At 45.1% G+C, this 19,654-nt stretch overlaps 1 pseudogene; it reads left to right on the top strand.

Annotated features, from left to right (window-relative positions):
- Positions 1-538: 538 nt before the first annotated feature.
- On the top strand, positions 539-656 carry LOC124546325 (annotated as a pseudogene).
- Positions 657-19,654: the final 18,998 nt, after the last annotated feature.

Genomic DNA, 19,654 nt, shown 5'->3' with positions numbered 1-19,654 from the left:
GGAGAATGCTTAACTGCATCAGAACTGAGGTGGCTCCTGTGAAATTTAATCTGATCAAATGGGGTTTGTTGGACGAAAATGACGACAAATGCGACTGCGGCACTCGACAGGACATGGAACATCTCCTACAATGCCCGGCCTGCCCGCACAGATGCACCCTCGACGATCTATGGCTGCCTAAAGAAGAAGCATTGGACATTGCCCAATATTGGGCAAACAAATTGTAGTTTCCGGACACGAAAAAGTAAAGTAAAGTAAGTTAAGTGTTGAAATAATTTTGCGTTACTCATTTATCATTATACTTAAAGGTGTTACTAAAGGCATTTGCTACTTTCTCAATTTTGTATGTTACTGTTTACAACTGATTATGGTTCTACAAACTATACCGGTTTCAGATATCTCATAAGCTACTTAACTAGTGTGATAAAAGAAAGTAAAGGCTCCTTCCGAGCAAGTGTAGCAATCAGGACAAACATTTATTCTACACCAAAACTTTTCTTATAAATAATAAATTGCACTGCCCATTTGTATAGAGCAGTCCAACGGCATTGTCACAGTGGTAACACCGGTTCCCGTCAGATAACCGAAGTTAAGCGCTGTCGGGCTGGGCTAGCACTTGGATGGGTGACCATCCGGTCTGCCGAGCGCTGTTGGCAAGCTGGGTGCACTCAGCCCTTATGAGGCAAACTGAGGAGCTACTGATTAAGAAGTAGCGGCTGCGGTCTCGGAAACTGGCGTACGGTCGCGAGAGCGGTGTGCTGACCACATGGCCTCCATATCCGCATCTAGTGACGCCTACGGCTGAGGATGACAGGGCGGCCGGTCGGTACCGTTGGGCCATCATCGCCTGTTCGGGAGGAGTTTAGTTTATTTGCATACAGTAATTTCATGTGCAAATGTACGAAGCCCATAATAGTCAGTACTGCTTCAAATCATGATCTTTATTGTGATAGTTAATTAAAATAAAGTACTTCATGCTACTGCCAGTTAGACCTTGTTAGAAGGCTCATATATCCTGCATTTGTTCATTATGTTGCATAGTTTTGCCTATGAAGTGTTATTGTGAGTCAGTGTGCACTGCTGCATTTATTGGCCATTCTGTGTTCTGCATAAAGGTTAACTGTTGTTTGAGATTAACTGTCCTAGAAGAGATTAGTTAGGACGTGAAGTGAGGTTAGTTTTCTTTGTTGTTGTTGTGGTCTTCAGTCCTGAGACTGGTTTGATGCAGCTCTCCATGCTACTCTATCCTGTGCAAGCTTTTTCATCTCCCAGTACCTACTGCAACCTACATCTTTCTGAATCTGCTTAGTGTATTCATCTCTTGGTCTCCCTCTACGATTTTTACCCTCCACGCTGCCCTCCAATACTAAATTGGTGATCCCTTGATGCCTCAGAGCATGTCCTACCAACCGATCCCTTCTTCTGGTCAAGTTGTGCCACAAACTTCTCTTCTCCCCAATCCTATTCAATACCTCCTCATTAGTTATGTGATCTACCCATCTAATCTTCAGCATTCTTCTGTAGCACCACATTTCGAAAGCTTCTATTCTCTTCTTGTCCAAACTATTTATCGTCCATGTTTCACTTCCATACATGGCTACACTCCATACGAATACTTTCAGAAATAACTTCCTGACACTTAAATCAATACTGGATGTTAACAAATTTCTCTTCTTCAGAAATGCTTTCCTTGCCATTGCCAGCCTACATTTTATATCCTCTCTACTTCGACCATCATCAGTTATTTTGCTCCCCAAATAGCAAAACTCCTTTACTACTTTAAGTGCCTCATTTCCTAATCTAATTCCCTCAGCATCACCCGACTTAATTAGACTACATTCCATTATCCTTGTTTTGCTTTTGTTGATGTTCATCTTATATCCTCCTTTCAAGACACTGTCCATTCCATTCAACTGCTCTTCCAAGTCCTTTGCTGTCTCTGACAGAATTACAATGTCATCGGTGAACCTCAAAGTTTTTATTTCTTCTCCATGAATTTTAATATCTACCCCGAATTTTTCTTTTGTTTCCTTTACTGCTTGCTCAATATACAGATTGAACAACATCGGGGAGAGGCTACAACCCTTTCTTACTCCCTTCCCAACCACTGCTTCCCTTTCATGTCCCTCGACTCTTATAACTGCCATCTGGTTTCTGTACAAATTGTAAATAGCCTTTCGCTCCCTGTATTTTACCCCTGCCACCTTTAGAATTTGAAAGAGAGTATTCCAGTCAACATTGTCAAAAGCTTTCTCTAAGTCTACAAATGCTAGAAACGTAGGTTTGCCTTTCCTTAATCTTTCTTCTAAGATAAGTCGTAAGGTCAGTATTGCCTCACGTGTTCCAGTGTTTCTACGGAATCCAAACTGATCTTCCCCGAGGTTGGCTTCTACTAGTTTTTCCATTCGTCTGTAGAGAATTCGTGTTAGTATTTTGCAGCTGTGACTTATTAAGCTGATAGTTCGGTAATTTTCACATCTGTCAACGCCTGCTTTCTTTGGGATTGGCATTATTATATTCTTCTTGAAGTCTGAGGGTATTTCGCCTGTTTCATACATCTTGCTCACCAGATGGTAGAGTTTTGTCAGGACTGGCTCTCCCACGGCCGTCAGTAGTTCCAATGGAATATTGTCTACTCCGGGGGCCTTGTTTCGACTCAGGTCTTTCAGTGCTCTGTCAAACTCTTCACGCAGTATCGTATCTCCCATTTCATCTTCATCTACATCCTCTTCCATTTCCATAATATTGTCCTCAAGTACATCGCCCTTGTATAGACCCTCTATATACTCCTTCCACCTTTCTGCTTTCCCTTCTTTGCTTAGGACTGGGTTTCCATCTGAGTTCTTGATATTCATACAAGTCGTTCTCTTATCTTCAAAGGTCTCTTTAATTTTCCTGTAGGCGGTATCTATCTTACCCCTAGTGAGATAGGTCTCTACATCCTTACATTTGTCCTCCAGCCATCCCTGCTTAGCCATTTTGCACTTCCTGTCGATCTCATTTTTGAGACGTTTGTATTCCTTTTTGCCTGTTTCACTTACTGCATTTTTATATTTTCTCCTTTCATCAACTAAATTCAATATTTCTTCATGTGAAGTTTATTCCCGCTTTGCCATAAAACTTGATACCATATTGCCTACTTAGGTTGGGGACTGCATGTTTATATATATAATTACAATTTACTTTCCTATTAGTAGAACGTCAATTCAAAACCCGTTTGCTTTGCAGTTGTTAGTGTTTCACTTACTCTGCGATTACGAAATTGTAGTCCGATTTTTTGTCATTAGGTACAGTCACGGTCAGGCCACACCCTTCACAGAAGGTTAACATTATCTGCGATTGACAATTTGGTAAGGGCCGGTAGTGTTACAACCCGGCTTGAAATAACGCAGTTGTAAACAGTTTCGACTTTGAGTCGTCGTTTACTTATTATAAATACTTCCATCGTTTCACGAGCACCATCTTTAACAATGTTAGTTCACTGCATCAATATCACAAAATCGTTCCATCTTTATCCCAACTATCTTCAAAATATCGCTAACTAAACTGTAACCGCTGGGTGAGCACACTTTATGTGACAACTATGTAAAGTTCTGACACTGAAATTACCCTTAACAGCACAAATGTAACTTTATTTTTAGATGTTACTCAAGGAAACATGTTAAAAGGTAAACTGAAAATTGACTTGAACCTGCGTAACACACTTTAGTAGTATTTGTCTATAGGAGTGTATAAAATGTTGGTTGACAGTCGATATTGTGATGGGAGAAGTGTGCGCTCAGCAGCTTCCTGCCTGAGACGACGGACTACTGCTGCATCTAAGACAGTCGTTCGTAATTTTCAGCTTAACTCGTAGTTCCAACATAACACAGCTCACCATCGCTTCTGAACTGCCTCTTCGTAACATTATTCACAGATATTCGCTTGTCAGTTGTCAGTTCCAGTGATCTCTATGCTACCTGGATGTTGAACTTCAGCTGTCTGATCGTGCCAGCCATAGATGCTCATATTTTGTTTCTTGCCAAACTACAACATGGCTGCTTAGATGTGTCGCTAGAACACGAAAAGAAAACACTTCTCGATCCCACATGAACCTATTACATCACATGTTGACGTAAAGTTCAAGACAAGAAATAAGTCTCCAATTCTTCGTCACGTACAGCTCGATGCAAATTTGTTTGCCAAATAACAACATGGCGGACGATGCAGAGCTCTGTGTCAGTTCGTAACATTATTCCCAGATATTAATTTTCCTAACAGATCGAAGCTTCTAAAATTACAAGGAGGTTACATACATTCATGGAATCAACATTATCCAATAAATAAGAATGTTGATTGTATGTACTACATTACATTGCATATGGACATACAATATCACAACAATCCAAGGCAGGTTACGTTCACAGAGAAAAGAGGAAAAAAAACGCAAATAGAAAAAAATACATATTGACTTCATTAATGTTTCACAGAACTCTAAACGAATATTAGTATTAGTAGATGCAGAATGCAATAACATAAGCCAAGTAAACTTGTTACGTGGCGTGCCGTGTACACCATAGACTGATCTTCTCGGTGGACACGAGTGACCGATAAATTTGGAGGAGGACGTCGTACCACTAATCTGTATTTTAAAAGTGTACTTTATTAAGCAGTCCTAGTTTAGAGAGTTCCTGAGTCTCAAGTGCAAGCGCAAGCATCACAAACCGTAATGACATGAAAAAGAAAATATAAAAGCCTGTACGACTGGACCCGTTGAAGTTTTGGCTCAAAATCAGTGTTCATCTGCAACAGAAGGAAACACGTCGTTCTCGTTAAAAAGAAATCGCCTGCCGTGCCTAGTTGCACACAGAACGGTTGTCAACGTGAACGATGTAAGTATAAAATACATCGAGTTATATTCGGTTCGAGAACTACAGTAATAACACATAGTTAAAAAGCCACACACAACCAGTCACAACGGAAGAGAAACCTCGCAGCCGGAATCCACACCTGGACCCAGCTGTCTACAGCAGCTCCATATCTTAAACAGTGTGGGCGAGAAAAATGTAACTGTCAGCCGAAGAGTCTACAGTCAAAGGATCTTGAAGTACTATCGATATACAATTTCAAAATAAATCTTTTTTGGTATAGTTATACGAGCACCTGCTGAAAAGTAATGCCTCCGAATTTTTTATGTGAAAACTCTTAGAACCTTTTAAAAAAACAAACGTTATTAACACTCTACGTCCTTGTTCTTCATGCCTACCTACATATTTATTTCTCAACACATCCACTCTGGTGAAGAGCACATTTCTTCCAACTATAGAACAGTTTGTTGGTGCCATCACTGTAGAATGTGATGGCACCTCACCTTTGCTTGGTCCGATTCATCACTTTCAAAGGGAAGTCTTTTTTTCTCTCTATTGTATTTCCATTTACCCCCAGAGGGGGGGTGGGAGGGGGGTCTGGCAGCCTACAGATAAAGTTAAAAAACATAATGAGGAGATATAACAATAAAAAGAGGGATGAAATGGAGACTGTTTGAAACTGGTACATGACGAAAATGTTCTGAAGAAAACAAAAAGCAAAGAGGTCAGTGATGATGATTAAAAACACTTAGACAGGCACAATTAAAAAACATGGCGACAGTGTGGTCTCTGTTAGCAGCACCATAAAAAGGGACACACAACACTGAACACTCACGGAAAACACTGCACTATAGAGTACAAAGGCATATGGGTATGGGGGAGGGGGGAAGAATCCAGACAGATGATGGGGTAAGAGAAAGGGGGAGAGTCGATGGAGGGAGAGGGCATAGAAAAAGGGGGGAGCAGTGCAGACACGAGAAAGGAGTGAGGAAGACAGTGGAGGGGAAAGAGAAAGGACTGGGAGATGAAGGGTGTAGAGGTGGAGGGTAGCAGGGACACAATGGTGAAGGTGCAGCAGGGGATGGGGGTTGGAGAGGAGAGGAACAACCAAGGGATGAGGGGGATCAAGTCAGCAGGAGGTGTAGAGGACATGGACATGTTCGAATAAAAGGAGCAGATGGGGGAAAGGAATCAGGTGATAAGAGGATCCGCGTGGAGGACGGGAGGTGGATACGGAAGGTGAGGTGGAGTGCATGGCGCTCGAGGATCTGGAGGGACTTATAGAATTTGGGGTAGGAGTGGATATCCAGGCAGGACTGGCATAACAGAGGATGGGATCTATTTAGAATTTGTAGGTGTGGAGGATGGTAGAGGGGTTCAACCCCCATGTCCATCCAGAGAGGAGTATAAGGAGACGGAGGCAGTTGTGGGCCTTGTATTGGATAGAACGGAGATGAGGCATCCAGGTGAGGTGACGGTCAATGGTGAGTCCAAGGTAGGTGAGGGAGGGGGAGAGGCGGACAGGACGAGCGCAGGTGAGGGAAAGATCAAGGAGCCGGAAGTGAGCAGTGCGTGGCTCATGTCCCGCCATCGTGTATTTTACACACTGATTTTAACGTACTTCCACCTCACAACATTAATTTAAATTACTACTGTCACTGAGTTGCCGCTTTGCCTGACCGTGTATCGTGTATCGATATATCCCCTCTCGTGGTATCTTTGCTCGACTGCTATTACTTCCAGGTCGTTGTCTGTCGTAAGCGATTTTGGATAGGGAGTTCGGATCACGAGTTCGGGCTGCCAGTCGGTTGGAACGCGTCTGGAGCGCAGTCCGGACCCGCCAGTCGGGGAGTTGCAATGCGGCACTAGTGCAGTCGGGTTGGAGCAGCGAGGTCTGCGTCGACATGGCTCGCCCGACCATTGCCGCCACGCATCACTTAAGCCGGGCCTGACTCTTGGTGAATTGTTGGTCGGTCGGTTGGTCCGAGGACATCTCCTTCTGGCGTGGTCGACTGGGCCGCTGGCGGTCTCTGTGCAGTGTCGGAGTCTGTCTGGAGCTGTCCGATCGGTACGAGCATCGTCGCTCGCCGGCCCAGGACGTGAAGGTTGAGTGGTTTGGAGCATTACGTTGTTGGTTCCGCCGTTGCTGTTGTGGAGGTTTTCCTGTGAGCAACAACGAGTGAAGTGTTCGAGATAGCCGCCGTCAGGTAGAACTGATTAAATTAACTTATCCATAGTTAAGTGCACCAGCGGAATTTTCTGCCTTGTGGCAGTTAGTGTTCTGGCTACCTGCCCTGGCCGCTTACGTAATTTTTAGGCACTGTCTTTTCCTCACAGGTTGTTGCTGACCAACATGGTGTGTAGTTTTGGCAGCTCAGTTCACATACACGTTTGTTTGGGGATAGTGATACTTGTAACTTTTTTGGGGCCTTGAATTCTCGTGTACTCCGTCGTGGCAAGCAAGCGTTTGGTCGGTCGGTCGGTGACTGTCCATTGGTTGGGTTCGCACGAATTAAGTTCAAATGGTTCAAATGGCTCTGAGCACAATGGGACTTAACATCTGAGGTCATCAGTCCCATAGAACTTAGAACTACTTAAACTTAACTAACCTAAGGACATCACACACGAATAAAGTGTAGTTGGACTCACCACCTGTTTCGCCTAAGTGAACGAGGGCAGACCGATCCACTGCAGACTACTGAGTGCCGCTCTCTTAATTATCCATTTGGCAGTGTTAATGTTGTTGTAATTTAACTGTATTTTATATTTTTAATTGGAGATGGTTAGTTTTGGGCCTTCAACCCTGGAAACATGTTTTCAGAGTTTCCTTCAAGTCCAAACGTTGTCGCCTTCTGCTCTTGAAAGGTTATTGTAATTTCCTCTCAAAGATTTTACAATTGATTGAGGACCTTCTGCCGTTGGTGTTGTGCTGTTGCGAAAAGCAAATTTTTAAACTTAATGTATTCTTTTACCGATTGTTGCAATATATATTTCCTTAATTTGCAGAATTTAACTTTGCGGCCTTGAGCCACCTTATTGCGTTTGTTTATCTCTTTCTGTGCACCTTGTGGGCTATCAGTCCTATTAGCATCTTAAAACATTGTGGCCTTCTGCCTTCAGCCGGCCGGGATGGCCGAGCGGTTCTAGGCGCTACAGTCTGGAACCGCGCGACCGCTACAGTCACTGGTTCGAATCCTGCCTCTAGCATGGATGTGTGTGATGTCCTTAGGTTAGTTAGGTTTAAGTAGTTCTAAGTTCAGGGGACTGATGACCTCAGAAGTTAAGTCCGATAGTGCCCAGACCCATTTGAACCATTTTTTTTTGCCTTCAGTAATCATCATAGTATATTTGGAATTTTGGAGATTTATCCGGCGGCCTTCAACCGCTCCGCATGCTCATCTCATATGTTGTTGTTGTTGTGGTCTTCAGTCCTGAGACTGGTTTGATGCAGCTCTCCATGCTACTCTATCCTGTGCAAGCTTCTTCATCTCCCAGTACCTACTGCAACCTACATCCTTCTGAATCTGCTTAGTGTATTGATCTCTTGGTCTCCCTCTACGATTTTTACCCTCCACGCTGCCCTCCAATGCTAAATTTGTGATCCCTTGATGCCTCAAAACATGTCCTACCAACCGATCCCTTCTTCTAGTCAAGTTGTGCCACAAACTTCTCTTCTCCCCAATCCTATTCAATACCTCCTCATTAGTTACGTGATCTACCCACCTTATCTTCAGCATTCTTCTGTAGCACCACATTTCGAAAGCTTCTATTCTCTTCTTGTCCAAACTGGTTATCGTCCATGTTTCACTTCCATACATGGCTACACTCCATACAAATACTTTCAGAAACGACTTCCTGACACTTAAATCTATACTCGATGTTAACAAATTTATCTTCTTCAGAAAAGATTTCCTTGCCATTGCCAGTCTACATTTTATATCCTCTCTACTTCGACCATCTTCAGTTATTTTACTCCCTAAATAGCAAAACTCCTTTACTACTTTAAGTGTCTCATTTCATAATCTAATCCCCTCAGCATCACCCGATTTAATTTGACTACATTCCATTATCCTCGTTTTGCTTTTGTTGATGTTCATCTTATATCCTCCTATCAGGACACTGTCCATTCCGTTCAACTGCTCTTCCAAGTCCTTTGCTGTCTCTGACAGAATTACAATGTCATCGGCGAACCTCAAAGTTTTTACTTCTTCTCCATGAATTTTAATACCTACTCCGAATTTTTCTTTTGTTTCCTTTACTGCTTGCTCAATATACAGATTGAATAACATCGGGGAGAGGCTACAACCCTGTCTCACTCCTTTCCCAACCACTGCTTCCCTTTCATGCCCCTCGACTCTTATAACTGCCATCTGGTTTCTGTACAAATTGTAAATAGCCTTTCGCTCCCTGTATTTTACCCCTGCCACATTAAGAATTTGAAAGAGAGTATTCCAGTTAACGTTGTCAAAAGCTTTCTCTAAGTCTACAAATGCTAGAAACGTAGGTTTGCCTTTTCTTAATCTTTCTTCTAAGATAAGTCTTAAGGTTAGTATTGCCTCACGTGTTCCAACATTTCTACGGAATCCAAACTGATCTTCCCCGAGGTCCGCTTCTACCAGTTTTTCCATTCGTCTATAAATAATTCGTGTTAGTATTTTGCAGCTGTGACTTATTAAACTGATAGTTCGGTAATTTTCACATCTGTCAACACCTGCTTTCTTTGGTATTGGAATTATTATATTCTTCTTGAAGTCTGTGGGTATTTCGCCTGTCTCATACATCTTGCTCACCAGATGGTAGAGTTTTGTCATGACTGGCTCTCCAAAGGCCATTAGTAGTTCTAATGGAATGTTGTCTACTCCCGGGGCCTTGTTTCGACTCAGGTCTTTCAGTGCTCTGTCAAACTCTTCACGCAGTATCTTATCTCCCATTTCATCTTCATCTACATCCTCTTCCATTTCCATAATATTGTCCCCAAGTACATCGCCCTTGTATAAACCCTCTATATACTCCTTCCACCTTTCTGCCTTCCCTTCTTTGCTTAGAACTGGGTTGCCATCTGAGCTCTTGATATTCATACAAGTGGTTCTCTTCTCTCCAAAGGTCTCTTTAATTTTCCTGTAGGCAGTATCTATCTTACCCCTAGTGAGACAAGCCTCTACATCCTTACATTTGTCCTCTAGCCATCCCTGCTTAGCCATTTTGCACTTTCTGTCGATCTCATTTTTGAGACGTTTGTATTCCCTTTTGCCTGCTTCATTTACTGCATTTTTATATTTTCTCCTTTCATCAATTAAATTCAATATTTCTTCTGTTACCCAAGGATTTCTATTAGCCCTCGTCTTTTTACCTACTTGATCCTCTGCTGCCTTCACTACTTCATCCCTCAGAGCTACCCATTCTTCTTCTACTGTATTTCTTTCCCCCATTCCTGTCAATTGTTCCCTTATGCTCTCCCTGAAACTCTCTACAACCTCTGGTTCTTTCAGTTTATCCAGGTCCCATCTCCTCAAATTCCCACCTTTTTGCAGTTTCTTCAGTTTCAATCTGCAGTTCATAACCAATAGATTGTGGTCAGAATCCACATCTGCCCCTGGAAATGTCTTACAATTTAAAACCTGGTTCCTAAATCTCTGTCTTACCATTATGTAATCTATCTGATACCTATTAGTATCTCCAGGATTCTTCCAGGTATACAACCTTCTTTTATATATGTATACGATGTATTCTCATATATGTATACGATTTATCTTATTCGTAAATTTAACTGTGTGTCATGTCTTTTCAAAATTGAACTTATTCTAAAGCATCTGTTTGGAGGCCTTCAGCCGCGAAGCAAATTAAATTCTTTCAAAAGTGTATTTGTGAACTAAATGATAATAAATTACAATTGTGAAATGAATCCGACCGCAACTCCCTTGGCCCTTTCCACAACCCTAATTACGTGTTGGCCCTGCGTGATTTACCGGCCGTCTGAGGAAGGAGCGAATGGTAGAGACTACGATGATTGCCTGGGTCTTGGAAGGATTGATTTTGAGGAGCTACTGGTTACACCATGTGACAAAAAGGTCAGGTGATTCTGGAGAAGGCATTGGGACAGTTGAAGGGTAGGAGCGAGGGCAAGGAAGGCGGTGTCATCGGCATACTGCAGGAGGTGTACCAGAGAGGTGTGGGGGGGGGGGGGGAGGGTTGGGGTCTATCTGCCGTGTACAGGAGGTTGTTGTTGTTGTGGTCTTCAGTCCTGAGACTGGTTTGATGCAGCTCTCCATGCTACTCTATCCTGTGCAAGCTTCTTCGTCTACCAGTACCTACTGCAGCCTATATCCTTCTGAATCTGCTTAGTGTATTCATCTCTTGGTCTCCTTCTACGATTTTTACCCTCCACGCTGCCCTCCAAGAGGCAGAGGAGAAGGTAGAGGACAGAGCCTTGGGGCACACCTGCAGAGGGGTAGAAGGTGCGGCAGCTGACGTTATGGATGCTAACGTAGGAGGGGCGGCGGGAAGGAAGTAGGCAATCAGACGGACATAGTTGATAGGAGGGGCGTAGATCTAGAGTTTAAAAGTTCACCGGGATGCCATACACGGTCATAGGCCTTTTCGAGTTCTAGGGAGACAAAAATGGCGGAGCGACGGGAGTTAAGCAGCAGGGAGAGGAGGTGAGTGAGGCGTAAGAGTTGGTCATCGGCAGAGAAGGAAGGTCGAAAGCCACCCTGGGTGTTGGGGAGGAGGTGGTGTTGGTGGAGGTGGTGATGGATGCGCCGGGTAAGCATGAGTTCCAAGAGCTTGCTGAACACCGAGCTGAGACACATAGGGCGATAGGAAGAGGCATCAGTTGGAGGTTTGTTGGGTTTGGAGAACATCAGGATACGGGAGGTTTTCCACAGTCGGGGTAGAGGCCGGTGGCAAGGATTACGTTGTAGAGGGCAGTAAAAACTGCAAGGGAGGAGGGAGGGCAGTGTTTGAGATGGCGGTAGGTACCGCGGTCGTGGCCGGGAGCAATGTCGCGTTTAGGGCAGTGTGCGAGGCTGATGTCCTGTGTAGTGATGGGAGTGTTAAGTCCTGATGGTGTGGTGCGGCCGAAGAACTGGAAGCAAAGGGAAGTCCTCAAACGTGCTCTTTAAGTTTTAGAAACAGAAGAAAATCGGATGGGGCGAAGCCAGGACTGCGTGGAGGATGATCGATGCCAGTGGCGACAGGTTGTTGCAGATGTCGCAGCGCTCGTGTGTGGTCTGCCATTGTTGTGCTGAAGGGGAGAGTGATCCGTGTGTGGAACAACTCCTCGAATTCGAAATTCGATTGCAGCACGCTGTTTCTCACGCACCGACGTACTTACGTTACACACCGCACAATTCGGAGCCCTGTAGCGGTAGAGGGCTGCAATTGTGTACACACGAAGAATGAAGATGTATAATGTTGCTAATGGTTGTTTCATTCAAAAAACTTTAGGAGTTTCCATACAAAAATTCGAAAGCATAACTTTTCAGAACGCTCTCGTAGTTACGAGGGAGAGCACGTAACACTAATATTTAAGGAACTGTGTCACACACAGGCACTGGCGCAGAAAACTTTGTACACAAACGTCAGGCCGAAATTCACAAACAGCCGAACTGTGTCTGCAGGAGAGAACTCCGTAGAACATGTTGGGTTTCCACAGTGATGTGTGGGCGAGTGTTATCTTGTTGGAAAACACACCCTGGAATACTGTTCATCAGTGACAGCACAACAAGTCGAATCACCAGACTGAGGTACAAATTTGCATTCAAGTGCGTGGGATTACCGCGAGAGTGCTCCTGCTGTCATACGAAATCGCACCCCAGACCATAACTGCAGGTGCAGGTCCAGTGTGTCTAGCACTCAGAAAGGTTGCTTGCAGGCGCTGAACTGGTCTCCTCCTAACCCTCACTGGCACCGAGGCGGGACCAGCTTCCATCGGAAGACGCAAAAGGCCTCCACCCACCCCTCCAATGAGCTCTCGCTTGACATCGCTGAAGACGCAAATGGCGGTGGTTTGGGGTCAGCGGGATGCACGCTACAGAGCGTCTGGTTCGGGCTGTCCTTGAAGTAACAGATCTGAAACAGTGGTGGCAACTGCTGCTCAGATTTCTGCTGCAGGTGCAGTACTATGCTCCGGAGTCATGCACCGCACACGATGATCTTCCCTCTCGGTGTTGCCACGTGGCCGTCCGGAGACCGGTCTGCTTGCGACCGTACGTTCTCGCGACGACCGCTGTCAGCGGTCTTTGTACAGTGGCTACGTTCCTGCCAAGTCTTTCTGCAGTATCGCAGAAGGAGCATCCACGTTCTCGTAGCCCTATTACATGACCTCCTTCAAACTCAGAGAGGTACTGTACTGATACTGGCGTCTTTGTCACCCTAGAGACATTCTTGACTAACATCAACTCACCACGTTTAATATCAAAGGAAACTAACGCTTACGACCGTTGACGCGTGTATTTAAAGGAAACCTGTTTTGCATCTTCATAGTTGAGCTGCTAGCGCCTCTCTTATGCAACTGGCGCGAAATTTGAACAATCATCTTTCAGGTGTAGAAACACGCCTACGCAAAACTCCGTCTTGGTGTTGCGATTTTTTTCCCCTTAGTGTAGATTGAGGTTAGTGACAGCAACTGCACGCGGCTCTTCTATGCGTTAGTTAATATCACAGTCTTGATGTTAAAAGATTATGTCGTAGCTGCTAGGTAAAACTTCGTATTACACTTAGAATATTCCTTTCAGAAAATTCTGTACCATGCTACATTCTTAGTGTTGCAGGGGCATGTTTCATATTCAGTAAGTTATACCGTCACATGATGTTCGTTTCACAGTATGCTCGCAGCAGATCATAAAAATTTCACAGATATCACAATTAGAATGGCTCTGAGTACTATGGGACTTAACGTCTGAGATCATCAGCCCCCTAGAACTTAGAACTACTTAAACCTAACTAACCTAAGGACACCACACACATCCATGCCAGAGGCAGGATTCGAACCTGCGACCGTAGCTGTCGCGCGGTTCCAGAGTGAAGCGCCTAGAACCGCTCGGCCACAATGGCCGGCATCACAATTAGAGCTTTCCTTTCGCGATATTACGCTGAAACATTAAACAATTAGAGTATTGCACTGAAATGTTATGCATTTAGAAATTTAAACACTAAAGGTTACAAATGGAGTAGCACAGATAATCAGACAGATGTTTAACTGTTTAGCAATGCGACGTTTGTCACTTCACAGCAAGCGGAAGCTTTGTATCGTATGGTTACACCATCAGTGAGCCACAACTGGAACCAATCAATTCATACAAATATCTGGGTGTAACAGTTTAAGGATATGAAATGTCGTGTGGCTAGGGCTTCCCGCCGGGCAGACCGGTCACCTGGTGCAAGTCTTTTTAGCTGACGCCACTTCGGCGACTTGAGAGTTGATGGCAATGAGATGGTGATGATGATGATGATGATGATCAAGACAACACAATACTCAGTCCCTGAACGGAGAAAATCTCCGACCCAGCTGGGAATCGAACCCGGGCCTCTGAGCATGGCATTCCGTCGCACTGACCACTCAGCTATTGAGGCGGACTGTAAGCATATGAAATGAAATGACCACAAAGGCTCAGTCGTGCGTATATCACGCGGTAGATTTACAAACGTTCGAGAAAAACTATTACGTAAGAAATTTACGACGACCTCCCATCCCCCTCTTCGCGCAAGGAACGCGAAGACAAGGTTAGACTAATTGCACGCACAGAGGTGTTTAAGAGTCATTTCATCCTATACGCGAATGCAACGGACAGAAACCCTGACATCTCCTACAATGGGAAAGAACTTCTGCCGTGCAAGTCACAGTGGTTTGCAGGGTATGGATGTAAATGTAGAGATCGAGTGGGGGGACTTCGTGACAACATCCGAACCCTAGAATGAACGCACATAGGCAGTATCGAAACAGTAATGAATAAACCGAGGTGAGACATTTGAACTTCTTCCGGCCTACTGATTTTTCAGATAATATGCGGGCATGAAGACGGGTAAGTCCTTGACAAGCGCCGATATTTCGTCACGTGGACACCCCTGGCACAAAAATGAGCAACTCGTGAGAATCTCACTCGGGTCGGCGGCGTTGAAACCTGCTTGTTTCCTTGGCTGCCAGCAGTTCCACAGCCCAGAGTCTCTAAGGAACCGAACTGCCGCCTGTAAAACAGTTTTAGACGTCTCATTACAAACAAGTTAACTTGCTCATTGTCTGACGTTAAGCATGTTAAACGTTTATGGCTGAAGGCGCAAAAACCTAATGATCTTACTTCCATTAGTTTCGGATTATTCATCCTTTTTTTTGAGTCATCAATCCCACTGATTTGACGCGGCCGATCATGAATTCGACTCCTGTGTCAACCACTTCATGTCAGAGTAGCAATTGCAACCTACGTCCTCAATTATTTGCTGGATGTATTCCAATCTCTGTCTTCCTCTACAGTTTTCGCCCTCTACAGCAGCCTCTAGTATCATGGAAGCCATTCCCTCATTTCTTTACAGATGTCCTATCATCCTGTCTCTTCTCCTTGTCACTGCTTTCCATATATTCCTTTCCTCTCCGATTCTGCGCAGAACCTCCTCGTTTCTCACCTTATCAGTCTACCTAATTTTCAGCATTCGTCTGTAGCACCACATCTCAAATGCTTCGATTCTCTTCGGTTCCGGTTTCACCACAGTCCATGTTTCACAACCGTACAATGCTGTGCTCCAGATGTACGTTCTCAGAAATTTCTTCCTCAAATTAAGGCCAATGTTTGATACGAGTAGACTTCTCTTGGCCAGGAATGCCCCTTTTGCCATTGATAGTCTGCTTTTGATGTTCTCCTTGCTCCGTCCGTCATTGGTTATTTTGCTGCCTAGGTAGCAGAATTCCTTCACTTCATCTACTTCGTGACCATCAATCCTGATGTTAAGTTTCTCGTCGTTCTCATTTCTACTACTTCTCATTACCTTCGTCTTTCTTCAATTTACTCTCAGTCCATATTCTGTACTCATTAGATTTTTCGTTACATTAAGCAGATCATGTAATTCTCCTTCACTTTCACTCAGGATATCAATGTCACCAGCGAATCGTATCATTGATATCCTTTCACCTTGAATTTTAATTCCACTCCTGAATCTTCCTTTTATTTCCAACATTGCTTCTTCGATATACAGATTGAACAGTAGGGGGGAAGACTACATCCCTGTTTTACACCGTTTTTAATCCGAGCTCTTCGTTCTTGGTCGTCCCCTCTTATTTTTCCCTCTTGCCTCTTGCACATATTGTATATTACCCGTCTCTCCCTAGAGCTTACCCCCATTTTTCTCAGAATTCATCTTTCATCATTTTACGTTGTCGAACGCTTTTTCCATGTCGACAGATCGTATGAACGTGTCTTGATTTTTCTTTAGACTTGCCTCCATTATCAACCGCAACGCCAGAGTTGGCTCTCTGGTCCCTTTACTTTTCCTGAAGTCAAACTGATAGTCCTCTACCACATTCTCAATTGTCTTCTCTATTCTTCTGTATATTGTTCTTGTAAGCATCTGGGATGCATAGGTTGTAAAGCTGATAATGCGATAATTCTCGCACTTGTCAGCTCTTGCAGTCTCAGAATTTCGTGGATGATATTATTTCGAAAGTCTGATGGTATGTCGCCAGACTCATAATTTCTACACACCAACGTCAATAGTTGTTTTCTTGCCAGTTCCCATAGATTAATCTTAGTATTTTGAGAGGTGGTGATACGGGTCAAAATGATAAGAAAAGTCCAGTAATAGACTCTAATATCCTTCGAGCATTTGGTTATCTTCATGTTTGTCATGCTGTGAGCTTTTGTTCATCTCCACTTCTGTGAAACACATCTCTTCCACTGCAAGCTCTTTGCTATCGTGATCGACCTACACCCTGCAGTACATCTACATCTACATCTACATTTATATTCCGCAAGCCACCGAACGGTGTGTGGCGGAGGGCACATTACGTGCCACTGTCATTACCTCCCTTTCCTGTTCCAGTCGCGTATGGTTCGCGGGAAGAACGACTGTCTGAAAGCCTCCGTGCGCGCTCTAATCTCTCTAATTTTACATTCGTGATCTCCTCGGAAGGTATAAGTAGGGGGAAGCAATATATTCGATACCTCATCCAGAAACGCACCCTCTCGAAACCTGGCGAGCAAGCTACACCGCGATGCAGAGCGCCTCTCTTGCAGAGTCTGCCACTTGAGTTTGTTAAACATCTCCGTAACGCTATCACGGTTACCAAACAACCCTGTGACAAAACGCGCCGCTATTCTTTGGATCTTCTCTATCTCCTCCGTCAACCCGATCTGGTACGGATCCCACACTGATGAGCAATACTCAAGTATAGGTCGAACGAGTGTTGTGTAAGCCACCTCCTTTGTTGATGGACTACATTTTCTAAGGACTCTCCCAATGAATCTCAACCTGGTACCCGCCTTACCAACAATTAATTTTATATGATCATTCCACTTCAAATTGTTCCGCACGCATACTCCAAGATATTTTACAGAAGTAACTGCTACCAGTGTTTGTTCCGCTATCATATAATCATGCAATAAAGGATCCTTCTTTCTATGTATTCGCAATACATTACATTTGTCTATGTTAAGGGTCAGTTGCCACTCCCTGCACCAAGTGCCTATCCGCTGCAGATCTTCCTGCATTTCGCTACAATTTTGTAATGCTGCAACTTCTCTGTATAGTACAACATCATCCGCGAAAAGCCGCATGGGACTTCCGACACTATCTACTAGGTCATTTATATACACTCCTGGAAATGGAAAAAAGAACACATTGACACCGGTGTGTCAGACCCACCATACTTGCTCCGGACACTGCGAGAGGGCTGTACAAGCAATGATCACATGCACGGCACAGCGGACACACCAGGAACCGCGGTGTTGGCCGTCGAATGGCGCTAGCTGCGCAGCATTTGTGCACCGCCGCCGTCAGTTTCAGCCAGTTTGCCGTGGCATACGGAGCTCCATCGCAGTCTTTCACACTGGTAGCATGCCGCGACAGCGTGGACGTGAACCGTATGTGCAGTTGACGGACTTTGAGCGAGGGCGTATAGTGGGCATGCGGGAGGCCGGGTGGACGTACCGCCGAATTGCTCAACACGTGGGGCGTGAGGTCTCCACAGTACATCGATGTTGTCGCCAGTGGTCGGCGGAAGGTGCACGTGCCCGTCGACCTGGGACCGGACCGCAGCGACGCACGGATGCACGCCAAGACCGTAGGATCCTACGCAGTGCCGTAGGGGACCGCACCGCCACTTCCCAGCAAATTAGGGACACTGTTGCTCCTGGGGTATCGGCGAGGACCATTCGCAACCGTCTCCATGAAGCTGGGCTACGGTCCCGCACACCGTTAGGGCGTCTTCCGCTCACGCCCCAACATCGTGCAGCCCGCCTCCAGTGGTGTCGCGACAGGCGTGAATGGAGGGACGAATGGAGACGTGTCGTCTTCAGCGATGAGAGTCGCTTCTGCCTTGGTGCCAATGATGGTCGTATGCGTGTTTGGCGCCGTGCAGGTGAGCGCCACAATCAGGACTGCATACGACCGAGGCACACAGGGCCAACACCCGGCATCATGGTGTGGGGAGCGATCTCCTACACTGGCCGTACACCACTGGTGATCGTCGAGGGGACGCTGAATAGTGCACGGTACATCCAAACCGTCATCGAACCCATCGTTCTACCATTCCTAGACCGGCAAGGGAACTTGCTGTTCCAACAGGACAATGCACGTCCGCATGTATCCCGTGCCACCCAACGTGCTCTAGAAGGTGTAAGTCAACTACCCTGGCCAGCAAGATCTCCGGATCTGTCCCCCATTGAGCATGTTTGGGACTGGATGAAGCGTCGTCTCACGCGGTCTGCACGTCCAGCACGAACGCTGGTCCAACTGAGGCGCCAGGTGGAAATGGCATGGCAAGCCGTTCCACAGGACTACATCCAGCATCTCTACGATCGTCTCCATGGGAGAATAGCAGCCTGCATTGCTGCGAAAGGTGGATATACACTGTATTAGTGCCGACATTGTGCATGCTCTGTTGCCTGTGTCTATGTGCCTGTGGTTCTGTCAGTGTGATCATGTGATGTATCTGACCCCAGGAATGTGTCAATAAAGTTTCCCCTTCCTGGGACAATGAATTCACGGTGTTCTTATTTCAGTTTCCAGGAGTGTATATTGTGAAAACCAATGGTCCCATAACACTCCCCTGTGGCACGTCAGAGGTTACTTTAACGTCTGTAGACGTCTCTCCATTGATAACAACATGCTGTGTTCTGTTTGCTAAAAACTCTTCAATCCAGCCACACAGCTGGTCTGATATTCCGTAGGCTCTTACTTTGTTTATCAGGCGACAGTGCGGAACTGTATCGAACGCCTTCCGGAAGTCAAGAAAAATAGCATCTACCTGGGAGCCTGTATCTAATATTTTCTGGGTCTCATGAACAAATAAAGCGAGTTGGGTCTCACACAATCGCTGTTTCCGGAATCCATGTTGATTCCTACATAGTAGAGTCTGGGTTTCCAAAAACGTCATGATACTCGAGCAAAAAACATGTTCTAAAATTCTACAACAGATCGACGTCAGAGATATAGGTCTATAGTTCCGCGCATCTGCTCGACGACCCTTCTTGAAGACTGGGACTATCTGTGCTCTTTTCCAATCATTTGGAACCCTCCGTTCCTCTAGAGACTTGCGGTACACGGCTGTTAGAAGGGGGGCAAGTTCTTTCGCGTACTCTGTGTAGAATCGAATTGGTATC

The sequence above is a fragment of the Schistocerca americana genome, chromosome 8 (assembly GCF_021461395.2).
Source record: "Schistocerca americana isolate TAMUIC-IGC-003095 chromosome 8, iqSchAmer2.1, whole genome shotgun sequence".
Classification (NCBI taxonomy): domain Eukaryota; kingdom Metazoa; phylum Arthropoda; class Insecta; order Orthoptera; family Acrididae; genus Schistocerca; species Schistocerca americana.
Note: the sequence above shows the minus strand (reverse complement) of the source record. Positions and strands in the feature narration are given on the sequence as shown.